This window comes from Anas platyrhynchos, chromosome 1 (genome assembly GCF_047663525.1).
Source record: "Anas platyrhynchos isolate ZD024472 breed Pekin duck chromosome 1, IASCAAS_PekinDuck_T2T, whole genome shotgun sequence".
Taxonomy (NCBI): Eukaryota; Metazoa; Chordata; class Aves; order Anseriformes; family Anatidae; genus Anas; species Anas platyrhynchos.
This window is the reverse complement of record NC_092587.1, coordinates 12,220,599-12,236,008: the sequence shown is the minus strand read 5'-3', so window position 1 is coordinate 12,236,008 and position 15,410 is coordinate 12,220,599. Positions and strand designations below refer to the sequence as shown.

Below are 15,410 nucleotides of genomic sequence, written 5' to 3'. Positions count from 1 at the left end.
GATAAGGAAATAAATAGATTTGCTCTCCCAGAATAGCATTATTAACTCTTATACATCAGATATTCATTCCAAAGCATTTCCCCTTAATATTATTATTACTTTGGTCAATGAAAGAAAACCAAAACAACTTCACTTGAACATTACTAAAGGTTTTCCTCCTACCTACCATTCTAATTAATCAAACAGTAAATAATGATATATTTTGACCTCATTTATAACACAATATAGATTCATCGACATTTTGACCTCGTTTGTAACACAATATAGAATCATAGAATATCCTGAGTGGGAAGGGACCCACAAGGATCATAGAATCATAGAATAGCTTGGGTCGGAAGGGACTTTAAAGATACCTTAGTTCCAACCCCCCTGCCATGGGCAGGGACACCTTCTATTAGACCACCTGGCCCCAAGCCCCATCTAACCCGGCCTTGAACACCTCCAGGGATGGGACATCCATAGCTTCACTGGGCAACCTGGACCAGTGCCTCACCACCCTCAGAGTAAAGAATTTCTTCCTTATATCTAATCTAAACCTAAAGCCATTATCCCTTGTCCTGCCACTACGCTCCCTGACAAAGAGTCCCTCCCTAGCTTTCCTGTAGATCCCCTCATATGTATGTGGGGATCCTCAAGTCCAACTCCTGACTTTGCACAGGACCACACAAAAATCAAACCCTATGTCTGAGAGTGTTGTCCAAAGGCTTCTTGAACTCCAGCAGCTCAGTGCCATGCCCACTGCCCTGGGGAGCCTGTCCCAGTGCTTGACCACCCTCTGGATACAGAACCTTTCCCTAACACTCAGCCTGATCCTTCCCTGTCCCAGCTCCATGCCGTTCTCTTGTGTCCTGTCGCTGTCCCCAGAGAGCAGAGCTCAGCGCCTGCCCCTCCACTCCGCTCATGAGAAAGGAAGCTGCAGGCTGCCATGAGGCCTCCACTCAGCCTGCTCTGCTCTGGGTTGAACAAACCTCAGACCCTCTTTATATATCTTCCTCTAGACATTTCACCATCTTTGTTACTCTTTTGGGCACTCTCTAAGAGTTTTATGTCCTTCTTATACCGCATACAAAATGCATACAGTGCTACAGGTAAGGCCAATAGATCTAGTTAGATCTAACATATACATCTAGTTACTCTACTTCAAAGAGAATATTTCACATCTCAGTAAAACTGACAACAGATATGCATAAATTTATTCTAATGGGAACATTTCCAAGCAGTCCTGTTTCCATGTGAGAAGTATAACTTTGCCTAAACTGCTGTTCCTTTCAACATTATCCTACGGTGTCAAGTAATTTTTACAGTGAAAGGTAATCACTCTATAAATAAATGAAAGGTAATTGGGGATATATTTTCAGCAGGAAAAAAATATATATCTTTTAATTTGCAGCTGTATACTTATGCCTACATATCTGACTCATTCCTGATATTTTATTCTTTGATTTACATCTACAGTATTACACTGGGAGAGGTGCAGCAGTTTATGTCAATGTATGGCCTTTTGCTATGGTTTCGTTCTCTCTCTTCTTTCATTAATTATGACAACTCAAGATTCTTCTCTGCCCCAAAGGTGAATAAGGTACCCTTGGAGGAATAATTCTGGGACAGATCTGATTTCTAAACACACTCACTGCTCAGTCACAGAACTCCTCACACTAGCACAGAGGATCATGCACTCCTTAAGGTATGACTACCCTAAACTTAAACTTAATTGCTTAACCTACCTGAAAAATAAGTCCATTCTGTATTGCAACAGCATGTCTATAAAAGTGTGCTAAGAGAGATGTTTTTGTTGATTCATTATTACCCTGCACATTAAAGATTTAATTCTAAGACTGGACAATGTGCAGTTTATCACAACCTTTTGAGACTAGCAGTTCAGCCAATTTTCAGTCCATCCCACTGTCCATTTTTCTACCCAAACTTCCTCAGTTATGTTAGTTCATGAAGATATTCTGGGAGGCAGTGTTGAAAGTCCTGCTAAGTTGAGATAAACATCATGTCCTGCTCTCTTCTAGTTCACTGAGCTAGTCATTTCATAGTAGAAAGGCTACCAGGTTGACCAAGCATGATTTTACCTTTATAAATCCATGGTGAATATTTTCATTCACCCTTGTGTCCTTAATATGTTTAGTAACAGCTTCCAGAATTATATCCATTCCCGCCAGGTCCTTTGCACCATTTACCAGCAAGTCCACGTTTCTCTTCCGCTGCTGATATACCTGTAGAAGCCTTTTTGCTGTCCTTTATATCCATCATGAGATTCAACTCCAGGTGGGCTTTGATTTTCTAACCCCATTAGACCCCATCTGCATGCTTGGACAGCGTCTGTATATTTCTCCCAAGTCATCTGTCTCAGCTTTCACCAGTATATACTATGCTTTCAGTACTAAGCTGACTTGCAGAGGTACAGTTATGTTTTATGTGTATGTTTATATATGCATACTTTAATTCTATGCCAGTAGTTTGGAGTTTAGCACTTTTTATTTCCTTATGTTGAAAACACAGTTGTTTTTAAATCCACTCCCTTGGACAGCTATGTGTTTCTAAAATAATAATAATTGCAAAATTCATTACTCTTTATAATTACCAAGTTAATTCTAACTACAAAGTAAATGCCTCATTGCCAAATCATGGTTTTCCTTCATCCAATATAATCATATGTTTAGACATTCTGTTCTATATTTCCCTAATGATTTTATTTTTTTCATCTGGAGATTGAATTTTTAGTTTTGTTTTTGAGATGAATGTCATAGCTCATAAAGAATTAACTTCAAGCTTGTTCACAGATACTGATAATAAAGTGGGGGAAACATCAAGGATGATTTATTATACCACATCAAGCAGTGAAGAAAAAAATAACCTTGTCAGTTGTGCTTGCTTATTTATTTATTTATTTAAATGAATGTGTTAATGTCTTCCTTCTCCATCTTTTCAAAAGTAATGTTTATTTGTAACTGATTTCTCAACAATACTGCATCATACAAAGGAATGAAATGGCTACTCTGAATGCAGAGTTGGTAGGCAGTATTGCAACTCTCTTGGTATATGCAACTTGTTTAACTGGTCATAAAACAACTGCGTGCTATATTTCTAGACTGCTAGTCCTCTTTAAGCACATTTTAGAATGTGATGTGAGCTATTAGAATGAAAATTGTTGGGGATTGATAAGCAGTAATGTTATACATCAGCAGCTCCTACAACTCTGCAGGTAGAAGTGTACCACAGTACATTTCCCTCTGCCCAATTTACTGCCTTGAGCATCAATCTCTACAGTAATTTTCCATGATTTTCAGTGTAAATGTGCTCAGAAATTCCACTGACCTCAGTTGACAATGACTGTACCCGTACTCTCCTATTTGTGTCCAATTCTTTGCTGGACTGACCAAAGCATCAGGGCATCTAGGTGTTTCACAAAAAAGAAACAGGATCAAACTCACTTTCTCAAAGCTGCAAGGTCTCTGTCGGTTTTGGAAGAGTTTTTAGAAAATGAAAAGCAAATGCTGAAAATGAACATTGTTTTCTGTACTAAATTCAGCCAATGTGGTTTAGTAATAGTTACAAATATACTTTCATAATAGTTTTACACTTTAAGAATGGAAAATACTTATTTCAGTTCTTAAACATATCAGTAAAAAATAAATAATAATATTGGGTGAAAACTGTTTATCTTTAAATTTCTTCAGAAAGGTAGATTTCCAGTCACATATGGAAACTATTTCTACTTTGATTGTTTGCAAAATACTGCTGAGAACAATACCTCTGAGACCAAAGAAACCCTATCTCCTGTTTAGCAGAAATCTTGTCTTTCACAACCTGAAGCTGGCCCTTCCTGTCCTGCCTTCCATAAATATCAGTCTTGGGAAGAAACTGTTTGTGTCAGCTCTTGGAAATTCCCTGACACTGAGCAGAAGATAAATGGTACAGGGAAGAAAATGGTACATCTAAGGGGGTAGCTCTGACCACTGGAAAGTGTGGTGCTGCAGGTCTCCTGCCATGTGGCATGGTGGCAGCTGTGAATACTTGTCACACTTGTAGATGAGCTGCATCCCTCCTCCCTCATGCTTCTAACAGACTTCTGGAGAATGAAGCAGAAGGAGGGAAGTATGCAGCCTTTGCCAAGCTTGGAAGCTCTCTTTGCCTGAATTGTTATTGGTGTAATAGGACATCAAAAGCCTACAATGAAGACAACAGGTTATTCTCTGATTTTAGAGATGAGGTAGCAGAAACTGCCAAGAGTTAGTCCTTTGTGTGCCTTTGTGTGTAAGGTGAGAAGAAAAGTCTGGAAGAGAAGCTTTATTTAGAAGAAGCATATATGGGGCATGCAGACTTATTGGTACAGGAATCTTTTATAGTCTTAAAAGAAAAGCTAATATTTTTTATTTTAAACAAATTTCTTCCAAATTCTTAAGCCTGACTGCACCTGATGAATGGAGACAATGAAACACACAGTAGAGGACACATTACTTTGTGATTACTGGTTAGAGGAGAACAACGCAAACTCCTCAGGAAACATATAACTGATTAATTAGATATAGGACTAAATTCTGCCAAGCAGAATTTCAGAATCAATTTGTAGAGGACATCATAGAAAATTTTCAACCTTTAACATTCCTGAGCTAGCACATTGCAAAGACTTTTGAGCTCAACTTTCACACAGAATTGCTACCACTTATCTATCAACAATAAAGATAAATACTTCAGAGACTCTGGGTTGCGATGAATATGACATTAGACTGGTCAAGGCAAATAGTTCTCAATTAATGAAAGTTCCAGTGTAAGCAGTGTGAAATCTGCAGGGAAAATACTTGCAAGATCAAGATCAATCTTTGGGCTTCAAATCAGATTAAGGAAGATTTGAAATTGCTTTAGGCACCGAAAGGATAAGAATTCAGAACCTATACTTAAATACTCATCTTGAATAGTGACCCTCGTTTTTTTTATGTTTAAAATATGAGGACAAAACTGTATTGATGAAATTAATTTTGGGAAAAAAAAAAAAAAAAAAAAAAAAAAAAAAGGAAGAAAAAACACAAAACCATAACAGAAAATTCAAGAGACTATTAAGGGCTAGGTCTTTCCTGTTTTACATGGAGAAACACTTTACTTCACATGGAGTCCAAGAGAAATTGATATGTCAATTTGCAGAGTAGATGAGCGATTCATTTCATCTAATTTTAGCCACAGAAATGCTAGATGTCAAGTATAAGCTGATCATCCAGACTGACTTACGAAAAGAGACAGGAACCTCCATAGGGCAATGCATTCCACTTACCTTTAAAACTTATCTTAGGATTGATGAATTACCCTCTGGAAGCACCTATCTCTTTCTGCTGAATATTAGGAAAGCCAGGCAACTATCTTGGATTGATAGATTTAGTTGATCACTGCACCGTATTTGTGAAGCACTTTTAGTGCACTTTAATGCACTTTAGTAAAGAAAAATATTTCCAGATACTTGATGGAGAAACCTGAAGCATTATTTACTTAATAAGTTATGTTTATGGGTCCAAATGTATATTCAGGGATACCTTTCATGTATTCTCAAAATGAGCATGTCACTAAGACTGAAAAGGCATATTAGATGCTCACATTTACAGAAGCACAACAATGTTCTTACAACAGTTCAAAATTATACACATGCTTGTAAAGATACAAAAAAGACACATGAACTTCTACAATTGTTTAGCCACTTACTACCCAAGGTATTCAGTCATAAAATCCTGTTAGATATGAACATTTTACTGGGTGCTAAACTACCATCAGAATTTACTTTAAAGATTTTTGAAAATCTGGACTGTTCAAGTCATGTATTGCATAAACATCTAAGTCTATTTTGTGTGCTTATGTATTCTCTAGCACCAAAGTAATTGAATGATTTATGAAAGTCAGCCGTAAGTTCTGACATCACTGGAACTAATAAAACATGATTTCCTGTAAAAGTGTCCTGTGACTGATTGACCTTGATGTCCAACTGAAACATTTATAAATCTGTGGAAATCTAATTATTTAATTAATTAGTGTCCTCTACTTCTGTCACTTTGAGTTCAAATAGACCAATAAGTTCAAAAGTTTTTAGAGGGAACACAAAGACACAGCCATGCACAGGAAGTGGGGTTCTGTGATCTTTGCCTCCCACAAAAACAATGCTACAAAGAAAAAGCTCTGCTAAGCCTGCAGACTTTGAGCCATTCAACCTAATGCTGATGACCACAATTAAAAACAATGAACATGCAGTAAACACATCTTAAACAGGTCTTTTCACCTCTCTTTGCACTTTATGGGTAAAGTTTATAACATAAAAGAATACCACAGGTAAAGTTTATAACAGAAAAGAATACAGCTCCAGGAATATTTCAGGGCATATATGTGGAAATGTAAAAGCAAAAACGTGACCACCTGCAGAAGTGGTCTGTTCTGGGACTCCTATAAATAATGACATTATTTACCTCTTTCTGTAGCAGTTATGTCAAAATATCCAACAGTAAAAGAAGAAATTCACCAGAAGCCAAATAAAAGTAAACACATGGGTATATGTATATATATATATGCATATGTACTTACTTATATATACATATATATTCCATTGGGGAATTTTTTTTTTTTCATTTTTCTTCACACACTGAGTCAGCAAAGACTCTTCAAACTGTAAAGGCAGTTTGAATGATATATTTCTTATTTGTTGTCTTACATCTGCAGAAATACTGTTCTTGACCATATAAACCAAAGAAAACAGATGTCAAGTTCAAATGATCTTAGAAGTGGCTGATACAAAGGTGTCCAAATCCTTTCCAAGAACCGCTCTCGTGGGAGTATCTTTAAAGAGGGCTTCATTGTAGCATATGGGTACATGAAAAGGGTCCTCACTCAGCTTCCCTGCATAGGACATTTTCAGATACTAAAGCCAGCTCTGAGGTTCCTGTGTACCTCATAACCCCACAGCCTGCTCCTCTGCTCATTTAAGACAATGGCAAACCTTACACCCACAGGTCTTAAATGAACAAAGCTTTTCTCAGCATTTCTTAGCCTGAACACTAAAACCAATCACCAGTGATCCATGGGGTATCATTCTGTGTCCTTTTCAAATAGACATAACAGGTAATATCTGGCAACAAAAATCCCCAAAGTAGAATTGTGTGAGTAGCTGATATGAAAGTGATGGATGGCCACTGAGCTGTATGGGAAAGCTTCTCAGTATCCACTGTGTCTGTATCTTATTGTCATAACTAAGGCCTATAGATCTATCTCAGTTGCAATCTCAGTTGTAGCAAACTCATAAAGTGTTACACTAATAGGCAAGATGGAATTTTGATAGAAAGGGCGTGAGAAGGCAACAAACCTCTGGGCGAGTGTCAGCATTAAGAACAGACCATGAAATCCAAGGACTGCTAGGATCTTCACTTACAAACCAGAATAAATATTAGAAATCTGTGCACTGAAATAATGATATCAGAAATGAGGCTAAAAAATGAATAAAATAAACTTATGTCCCTCTCCCTTTCTCTCCCTTTTCTCTCTCTCTCTTTTTATTTATTTATTTATTTATTTATTTATTTATTTATTTATTTATTTTTAATGTTTTGGGTCTTCATAAGAAGGACTTAAGATTCCTGGAGCAATCCAGTAATCTTTTGGCAAAGGTCAGTGAGTCAGTTGTGGTCCATAAGCTCTGCCCTTTGCTAGTGAGCTCTGATTATTAGGACATCTACACAAGCACAGCCACAAGGTTTTTTTGATTTTTACCAGAGAACCAACAAAATACTATCTGACATGCATGTGATTTTTTTCCATTTTCCCTTCTGCCCTCCTGACTATCTGCTTTTATTTTTCTTCCCTTTGCCCAGAACTCTCTCAATTTCACAGCGATTCTGAGCCACATTACACTTCACAGCACTGGCAAAACAGACTGCGGCAGCTCCTGCAGAGAAGGAAAGCAACTTGCCTGATGGTGTCTCAAGCCGTAAAATAATCAAAAATAAAGAGAGGTGGTTGTGAGGAACAGATTGCAGTAGATGTTGACTACAACTGTGGGTACCACATTAGAGTGCCTGTTTGTGACTGTTAGAACCATTTACACTGAGAATATGTTCTGTTCTTTCTGCTGTGGGTTTTCTTTGACAAATTTTGGAAAGCTTTCCATTATTCATGCTTGTCCACTCAAGATTCAGTGATAGGACAAACTTATTTGGACCTTATTTATGGAGGAGGGAGGGGTAAAATTTTAACCAGTTTCTTCAGCCTGAAAGAGAGATTTTAATAAACATTGCATTAATTTATTTTGACTGTGCATTCTGATTTCAAGTTCAAATTCTTTATATTTTTTCTTTCATCCTATGTAGATTTGGCATGGGACTAAATTGACTAAGGTCTCTGTATGCAAACTCAGAAGCTATTTAAATGCTAAATTTTGGATGTAGTAGGGTCAAATTCATTCTTGGCATATTTCTGTTATCTTTAGTGAAGCTATATTACAGGTAGGGTAATTCAGTCTAAATGAAAAAAATATTATCATATCCTCTTGCTTCTGAATTCAAAGAAATTCAACCATCAAATATGAAACTGGTCAGCATCATACATTAAAAAAAAAAAAAAAAAAAAACCCTCAGCTTTCAGTAGTTATTCAGTTCAGTGCTCTTCAAAAGTAAAACATTTATTTATAGACTTTCAGTATACCCCTCAAACTCTGAAGTTCTTGTAAGCATATATATTTCTCTATTCATATTAGAACATTCATAAGTATTTAGAGAAAGCAATCATCAGACAAGTTTTATTTTTACTAACTGGCTAATTTACTAACTTACTAAATGACTAATAACTTCCATACTGACTTGTGGGGTGTGAATGATAGCAGAGTAGGACAAGAAGAGTTCTAAAAATTGCAGAAAGTAAAGGTTCAGGTTATCTAGTAGTACATCCTTACTTGGCTCCATAGACTTTGTTGCCAGACAGCTTTGCTGCATACACAGTTTGAAATATAACCCTCTAGAAAATGGGATCAGCAAAAAATCAGATTACAGATAGATGCTGATGAATACCTCTTCCATAATCAGGTAACAACTAAATGGGTTATTATGCCAAAAATATACAAATTCACAAAAACATACCCATGAACACATTTCAGAACATTTTGTTACTCTTTCTTTTATGACTCCAGATGGACAATGCAGAATAAATAGAAACTGGATGAAAAATGATGGCCTCACTGTTTAAATGTGAGAGTTAATTAACCAAAAGTGACTGTTGATCATTCAAAGTTCCAAATGAAAAGTCTGCACAACTATCTGCAGAAAATAGAACCTAAATATAAGATTACTGACATATCTTCTGTGATCTCAAAGCTTTCGGAAGATTTTTACACTTTTTGTTTGTCTGTTTGTTTGTTTTTAATCATATGACAGCAAGCATGCTTTTGAATAAAAATTACTGTAGCTCAAGACAGTACCTATTCAACAAGATATCTATTCACGACCTCTAGAAGAAATCCAGGTTTAAAAGAGAAATTATAACCAGCTGTTTCTCCCGATTTATAAAAAGCACAAGTGGAGATTAACTTTGGTAAATGCTCATGGCAAGATTTGTTTTAAGTAAATTACATTTAAAATACCATTCAGTTTTTCATTTAAAACTTGGGAATGCTAACTAAACTAACAACCACTTTTTAGAGATATTTAATTGTACTTCAAATGGTCAAATAATTAAAGACTTAATGTTATAATACAGTTTATTTTCAACTTAAACCATGAACCTATTATCTGTTCACTCAGAAAGAAAATAGAATAGACAAAAGCACTCCACCAGCTCTTCTATACATTAGAAACCACAGCACTTACGCTAGTTTTGTATCTTAATTACTAGAGATATCATTAGCTTTGTAGACTGGGACACTTCTCTTTTATTGCTGCTGTAATTTTATTTGTCAGGCACTGGCATTCATTGCAGGATAAACCGCTGTGCATTTTAAAATTTTGCCTTTAGTGACTTGCTTCATTAAATCTCTTTCTTTTTCCTACTTATAAAATTAAAAGTAGTTAGAGATTGCATGAAGCTGTGACAAGACTTTGTGGAGGTCAGTCACAGCGCAACATTAGAGAGTAGGGACAGAAGCAGTCTCAGAGTAGTGGGTTTTGGCAAGACCAAGCTCTTCCCTCAGGCCTATTTGTAGGATACTAGCTGTGGAGCTCATGAAGAAATATTAAGTAAAGTGCTCCTTTCTGTCTCTGCCTTGGAAAAAAAGCACAGGACCAATTATACTGGTATAATAATTGCCCACTGGAAATAAAATTGTTCAAATTATATCCTCCTTCTATAATCAAGGGATGCAGAAAAAGATAAAAGATGAAAAAATACTAGATGAAAGTAGTAAGAACTATGGAAACTCTGTAGAAGATGACAATTCACCTCTACTGCCACCTCCAAATAAAGTCTGTGAAATAGAGTCCCAGGACAGAGACCATTTCAAGTCAGTTTTTCTTTTTCTGTGACCAGATGACACATTAATGTAGGACAAATTTTGTTAACATAATTTCTTCCATGTTTCACACAGGGACATCTTCTGTGAGATCTGAAGACAAACCAAACTTGCCTCTGTGTTCATGATACGGGAAGAATCACAGAATCGTCTAGGTAGGAAGAGATTTCAAGATCATTGAGTCCAACCTCTTACCTAACACTAACAGTCCTCCACTAAACCATATCGCTGTCAAACATCTAAATGTCTTTTAAAGACCTCCAGGGATGGTGACTCAACCACTTCCCTGGGCAGCCCATTCCAATGCCTAACAACCCTCTCGGCAAAAAAGTTCTTCCTAATATCCAACCTAAACCACCCCTGGTGCAACTTTAGCCCGTTCCCCCTCATCCTGTCACCAGGCACATGGCAGAATAGACCAACCCCCACCTTGCTACAGCCTCCTTTAAGGTATCTGTAGAGAGCAATAAGGTCACCCCTGAGCCTCCTCTTCTCCAGGCTGAACAAACCCAGCTCCCTCAGCCGCTCCTCGTAAGACTTGTTCTCCAGGCCCCTCACCAGCTTTGTCACCCTTCTCTGGACTCTTTCAAGCACCTCCATGTCCTTCTTGTAGCAAGGGGCCCAAAACTGAACAGAGTACTCGAGGTGCAGCCTCACCAGAGCTGAGTACAGGGGGATGATCACCTCCCTAGACCTGCTGGCCACACTGCTTCTTATACAAGCCAGGATGCTGTTGGCCTTCTTGGCCACCTGAGCACACTGCTGGCTCATATTCAGCCGACTATCAACCAATATTCCCAGGTCCTTCTCTGCCTGGCAGCTTTCCAACCACTCATCTCCCAGCCTGTAGCTCTGCTTGGGGTTGTTGCGCCCCAGGTGCAGGACCCGGCACTTGGCCTTGTTGAACTTCATACAGTTGGTCTCATCCCATCAGTGCAGCCCATCCAGATCCTCCTGCAGAGCCTTCCTACCCTCAAGCAGATCAACACATGCACCAAACTTGGTGTCATCTGCAAACTTACTGATGGTGCACTCAATCCCCTCATCCAGATCATCGGTAAAGATATTAAAAAGGACTGGCCCCAGTACCGAGCCCTGGGGAACGCCACTAGTGACTGGCCTCCAACTGGATTTGACTTCATTCACCACAACTCTTTGGGCCCAGCTACCCAGCCAGTTTTTAACCCAAGGAAGCGTACACCAGTCCAAGCCACAAACAGCCAGTAACGAAGGCTGCCTACAATGAATAAATCCCATCCATCCACATAAAGAAAGTACACTCTTCTAGGGTAAGAATTATTAATAGAATTATTAATATAATTTCTCTAAGGCGTTGAAGAGATTAACTCCTTAGAGCTTAGGGTTCCACAATGGTGCCTCAACCTCAGTTGTGTGCTAATGATGGCTTTAGCTTTCAGTATATCCACGTTTAATGTAAGCAAAGAAACTTGCAGGCTGTTTACCAACTTACCTTACTGGCTTCAGTCTTCTTAAATACAAATATAGATATATAAATCCAAATTAATGTATGTGAATATCCAAAGGAAGGAAAAGAGTTATAAATCAAAAATTTTTTCCAATTGACTGCGTTATGAACATGGCCAGTAAAATTTCTACTCAGAAGCACAAATTTATATAGATTATTTTTTTTTCTAGTAGTATTGAAATAATGTACTTAAAATATTTATTGGCCACATTGGCACAAACATTTTTGCTTTTGGTTTCTTATTAAAACCTGAATACTTGAATACAATTCACTTGCTTCGGATAAACCTAAGTCTTGTCAGAGTAAGACGTTATTATCTCAGTGCATTCTGGTGCAGCTTCCTGTTATATGTCAAACAATTTCTATTCATAAATATCAGATATTTATCAGTTATATACAGAAATCAATTTGCATAAACCAGACACAAAACATATGTATATACCTATATATAAAACAGGCATGTAATTATGTCTGTGCATATTGTGTAATGTTGAGATACCTGTAGGGTCTCCTCTGATATTTGCAACATCTCTGCCCTAGGACATGTAGAGGACTCTGGAACCACTACATTTAATGTATTCATTCATGTGAGAAGTAGAGGCTGTATAGTTGTTGTATGGGGAAGGTTATGATACTAATGTAGACACAGAATGGTCTGTTAAGTAGTGCACCTTTGCATTGCAATTTTTTCCTCCATGAATATGTGCTCAGTGCAGCTGGTCATCCATGCAAGATCAGCCAAACAGCTGCTTCTTACACCTGGGACCACAAAATGAGAAAAAGGCTACTCTGCTCAACTAAACATGCAAGAGAAAGGACTATATTATGGAAATCAGTTGTTCACACAGTGTTTGACATTTAAATATGCCACTTTCACCTGTACAAGCTTGGCAGCTTCCTGGACCATTTAAATTCCTGGTTACAGATTCTCAGAAAAATCCAGAAACCACATGGAAGAGCCAGCTGGAGGATTTGTTTCTATCGCTAGGCCTCTGGTGTCAGATAATACTAAAAATAAAGGCATTGGCCCATGAATGCATTAAGCAATCCCATGATACCTCTAAAAATTATCTTGATTCCTGGCTAAAGCATGTCCCTTTCCTCTCCAAAATACCTGTGTGTAGGGATATATCATAGAATCATAGAATCATAGAATATCCTGAGTTGGAAGGGACCCTTAAGGATCATCAAGTCCAACTCTTGACACCGCACAGGTCTACCCAAGTTCAGACCATGTGACTAAGTGCACAGTCCAATCTCTTCTTAAATTCAGTCAGGCTCGGTGCAGTGACCACTTCCCTGGGGAGCCTGTTCCAGTGTGCAACCACTCTCTCTGTGAAGAACCCTTTCCTGATGTCCAGCCTAAACTTCCCCTGCCTCAGCTTAACCCCATTCCCGCGGGTCCTGTCGCTGGTGTTAATGGAGAAAAGGTCTCCTGCCTCTCGACACCCCCTTACGAGGAAGTTGTAGACTGCGATGAGGTCTCCCCTCAGCCTCCTCTTCTCCAGGCTGAACAGGCCCAGTGCCCTCAGCCGTTCCTCGTACGTCTTCCCCTCCAGGCCTTTCACCATCTTCGTAGCCCTCCTCTGGACACTCTCCAACAGTTTCATGTCCTTTTTATACTGTGTGTCTATATATATATTCCATATCTATCAGTACATGTATTTCTCTTGAGAATAGCTGGTATTTTGGATATGGGAAAATAATTCCAGGGAAGATTCATCTTATTCCAGGTGAAGCAGAACACCACAATCTTCTTGTTTGGAGGATTCTTTACCATTTTCTACTCTGTAGGTATGCTGTCTATCTAAAGATAACATAATGAGCAGCTAAATAAAGTGCTAGGATAACAAACAAATAGTAAACATTATATAAAAATGATGGAAAGCCTAGTGCATGAAATTTAAACCAGGGTAAATTTACTCTTGAGTATCAGAGCTAGCTATTTGTTCAATAAAACATAATTCATCTGATGTGTTTCTTGCTTTCACTTGTCAGCCAGGACTGTTGCTGGTCACCTGAACAATGAATAGCTGATTCAGTGGACCCTGTCTGACATCCTGGAAGACTTGTATGGCTTAGATGACACACAGGGCAAAGATGCCCCATATGTCTCCATGGCCCCCAGAAGTAAACTGTTGGCAAGGGCCAGTGTACAGCTATCTAAAGAAAAGTATACCAGAAATTTATGACTTGCTCAAGATCTTTTGTCCAGCATTGGAGATTAGGAGCTACCTGTTAGGAGCTCTAAATGCTGCTGCTATAGATAGAGGGTAGTCATGACCTTTTGGCCTCATATTTCTGCTGGGACTTTTTGAAATGGGCTAAAGTATGTAATCTACTTCTATCAAAAGATAACACTAGAGGAGTGCTAAATTCTGTGTTGCTGGATCCACACAATATTAGTCATTACAGAAAGATATGAGTATGAGACACATTGTTCTGAGAATAATGAATGTTGGCATTTTCCTTTTTTTTTTTTTTTTTTTTTTTTTTTTTATCTATATGGTCTTTTCATTCCAGAAGCATTGTCTCTTTTTCTGTCTCTAAGCTTCCCTTCATCTTGTGATCAGCATTTTGTCCTTCCAGTGATCACAGCTGTCCAAAACAGTGCAAAAACAGACACAAAAAAGCAACGGAACATGGATGAAAAACAGAATGTTCTCCGTGTCCTGATGTACTTGTTAAGCAGTAGAGATTCACAGAAGAAAAGTTTATTGTTGCATTCGTTAAATATAACCCAGGGCTGTTTGTGCATACTCTCCTTGAAAGACAAAAGCAAGCCAAGAAGGAAGGAAAGGACTCTTCTTTCTTTCAAGCACCCTTCAGAATAAAAAGAATTGCTCCTGCTATTTCTCTAATGAACTGATGACTTCATTATACAGATCTGGTAATCATGTAGATGTTGAAAGGTAGCTACATCTATTTTTATCTCCTTTGCCAACCTAATGGACCAAAAAAACCCAAAATGTCTAAGTGGCTGACAAACTCAGTGCTGAATGTTTGTTCCAGAAGAATAAGTACATACAGCAGAATATGGTATGTCTAACTGGACAAATATAAGCTGTCTCAAATATCAGAATGAGCATCACTATACCTACCGGTGCATTTTGCCTGGGTGAATGAGGCCTGCAGCACAGAAGACTGCATTAGTACAGGCAAAAGGCCATGCTCATATAGCCTTATTCCTTTTCCAGTACTTGCATTTACACAGCCATTTCTACAATCAATTGCATGTGGGCACAATCTCCAGAAATCCTCACTTCAGGTTTATTTAGGTGTAGCAGAAATACTTGCAATGACTAACCCCTAACACCCAAAAGAACGGCATGCTAGGCAGCTACTTTCATCTCCAGTGAATTGTATGAGCTTGATTTTCTTCCCCTTTACTTTGATTTTATCCAGATTTATTTGAGTTGTCATAAGAAATCAGACCAATTACCCATCTAATCCAGT

At 38.1% G+C, this 15,410-nt stretch overlaps 1 protein-coding gene across 16 annotated transcripts in view; it reads right to left on the bottom strand.

Moving 5' to 3' along the window:
• Nucleotides 1-15,410, bottom strand: part of MAGI2 (membrane associated guanylate kinase, WW and PDZ domain containing 2) — a 757,092-nt gene that overhangs the window by 431,668 nt on the left and 310,014 nt on the right. The gene's annotated exons all lie outside the window — the stretch shown is intronic.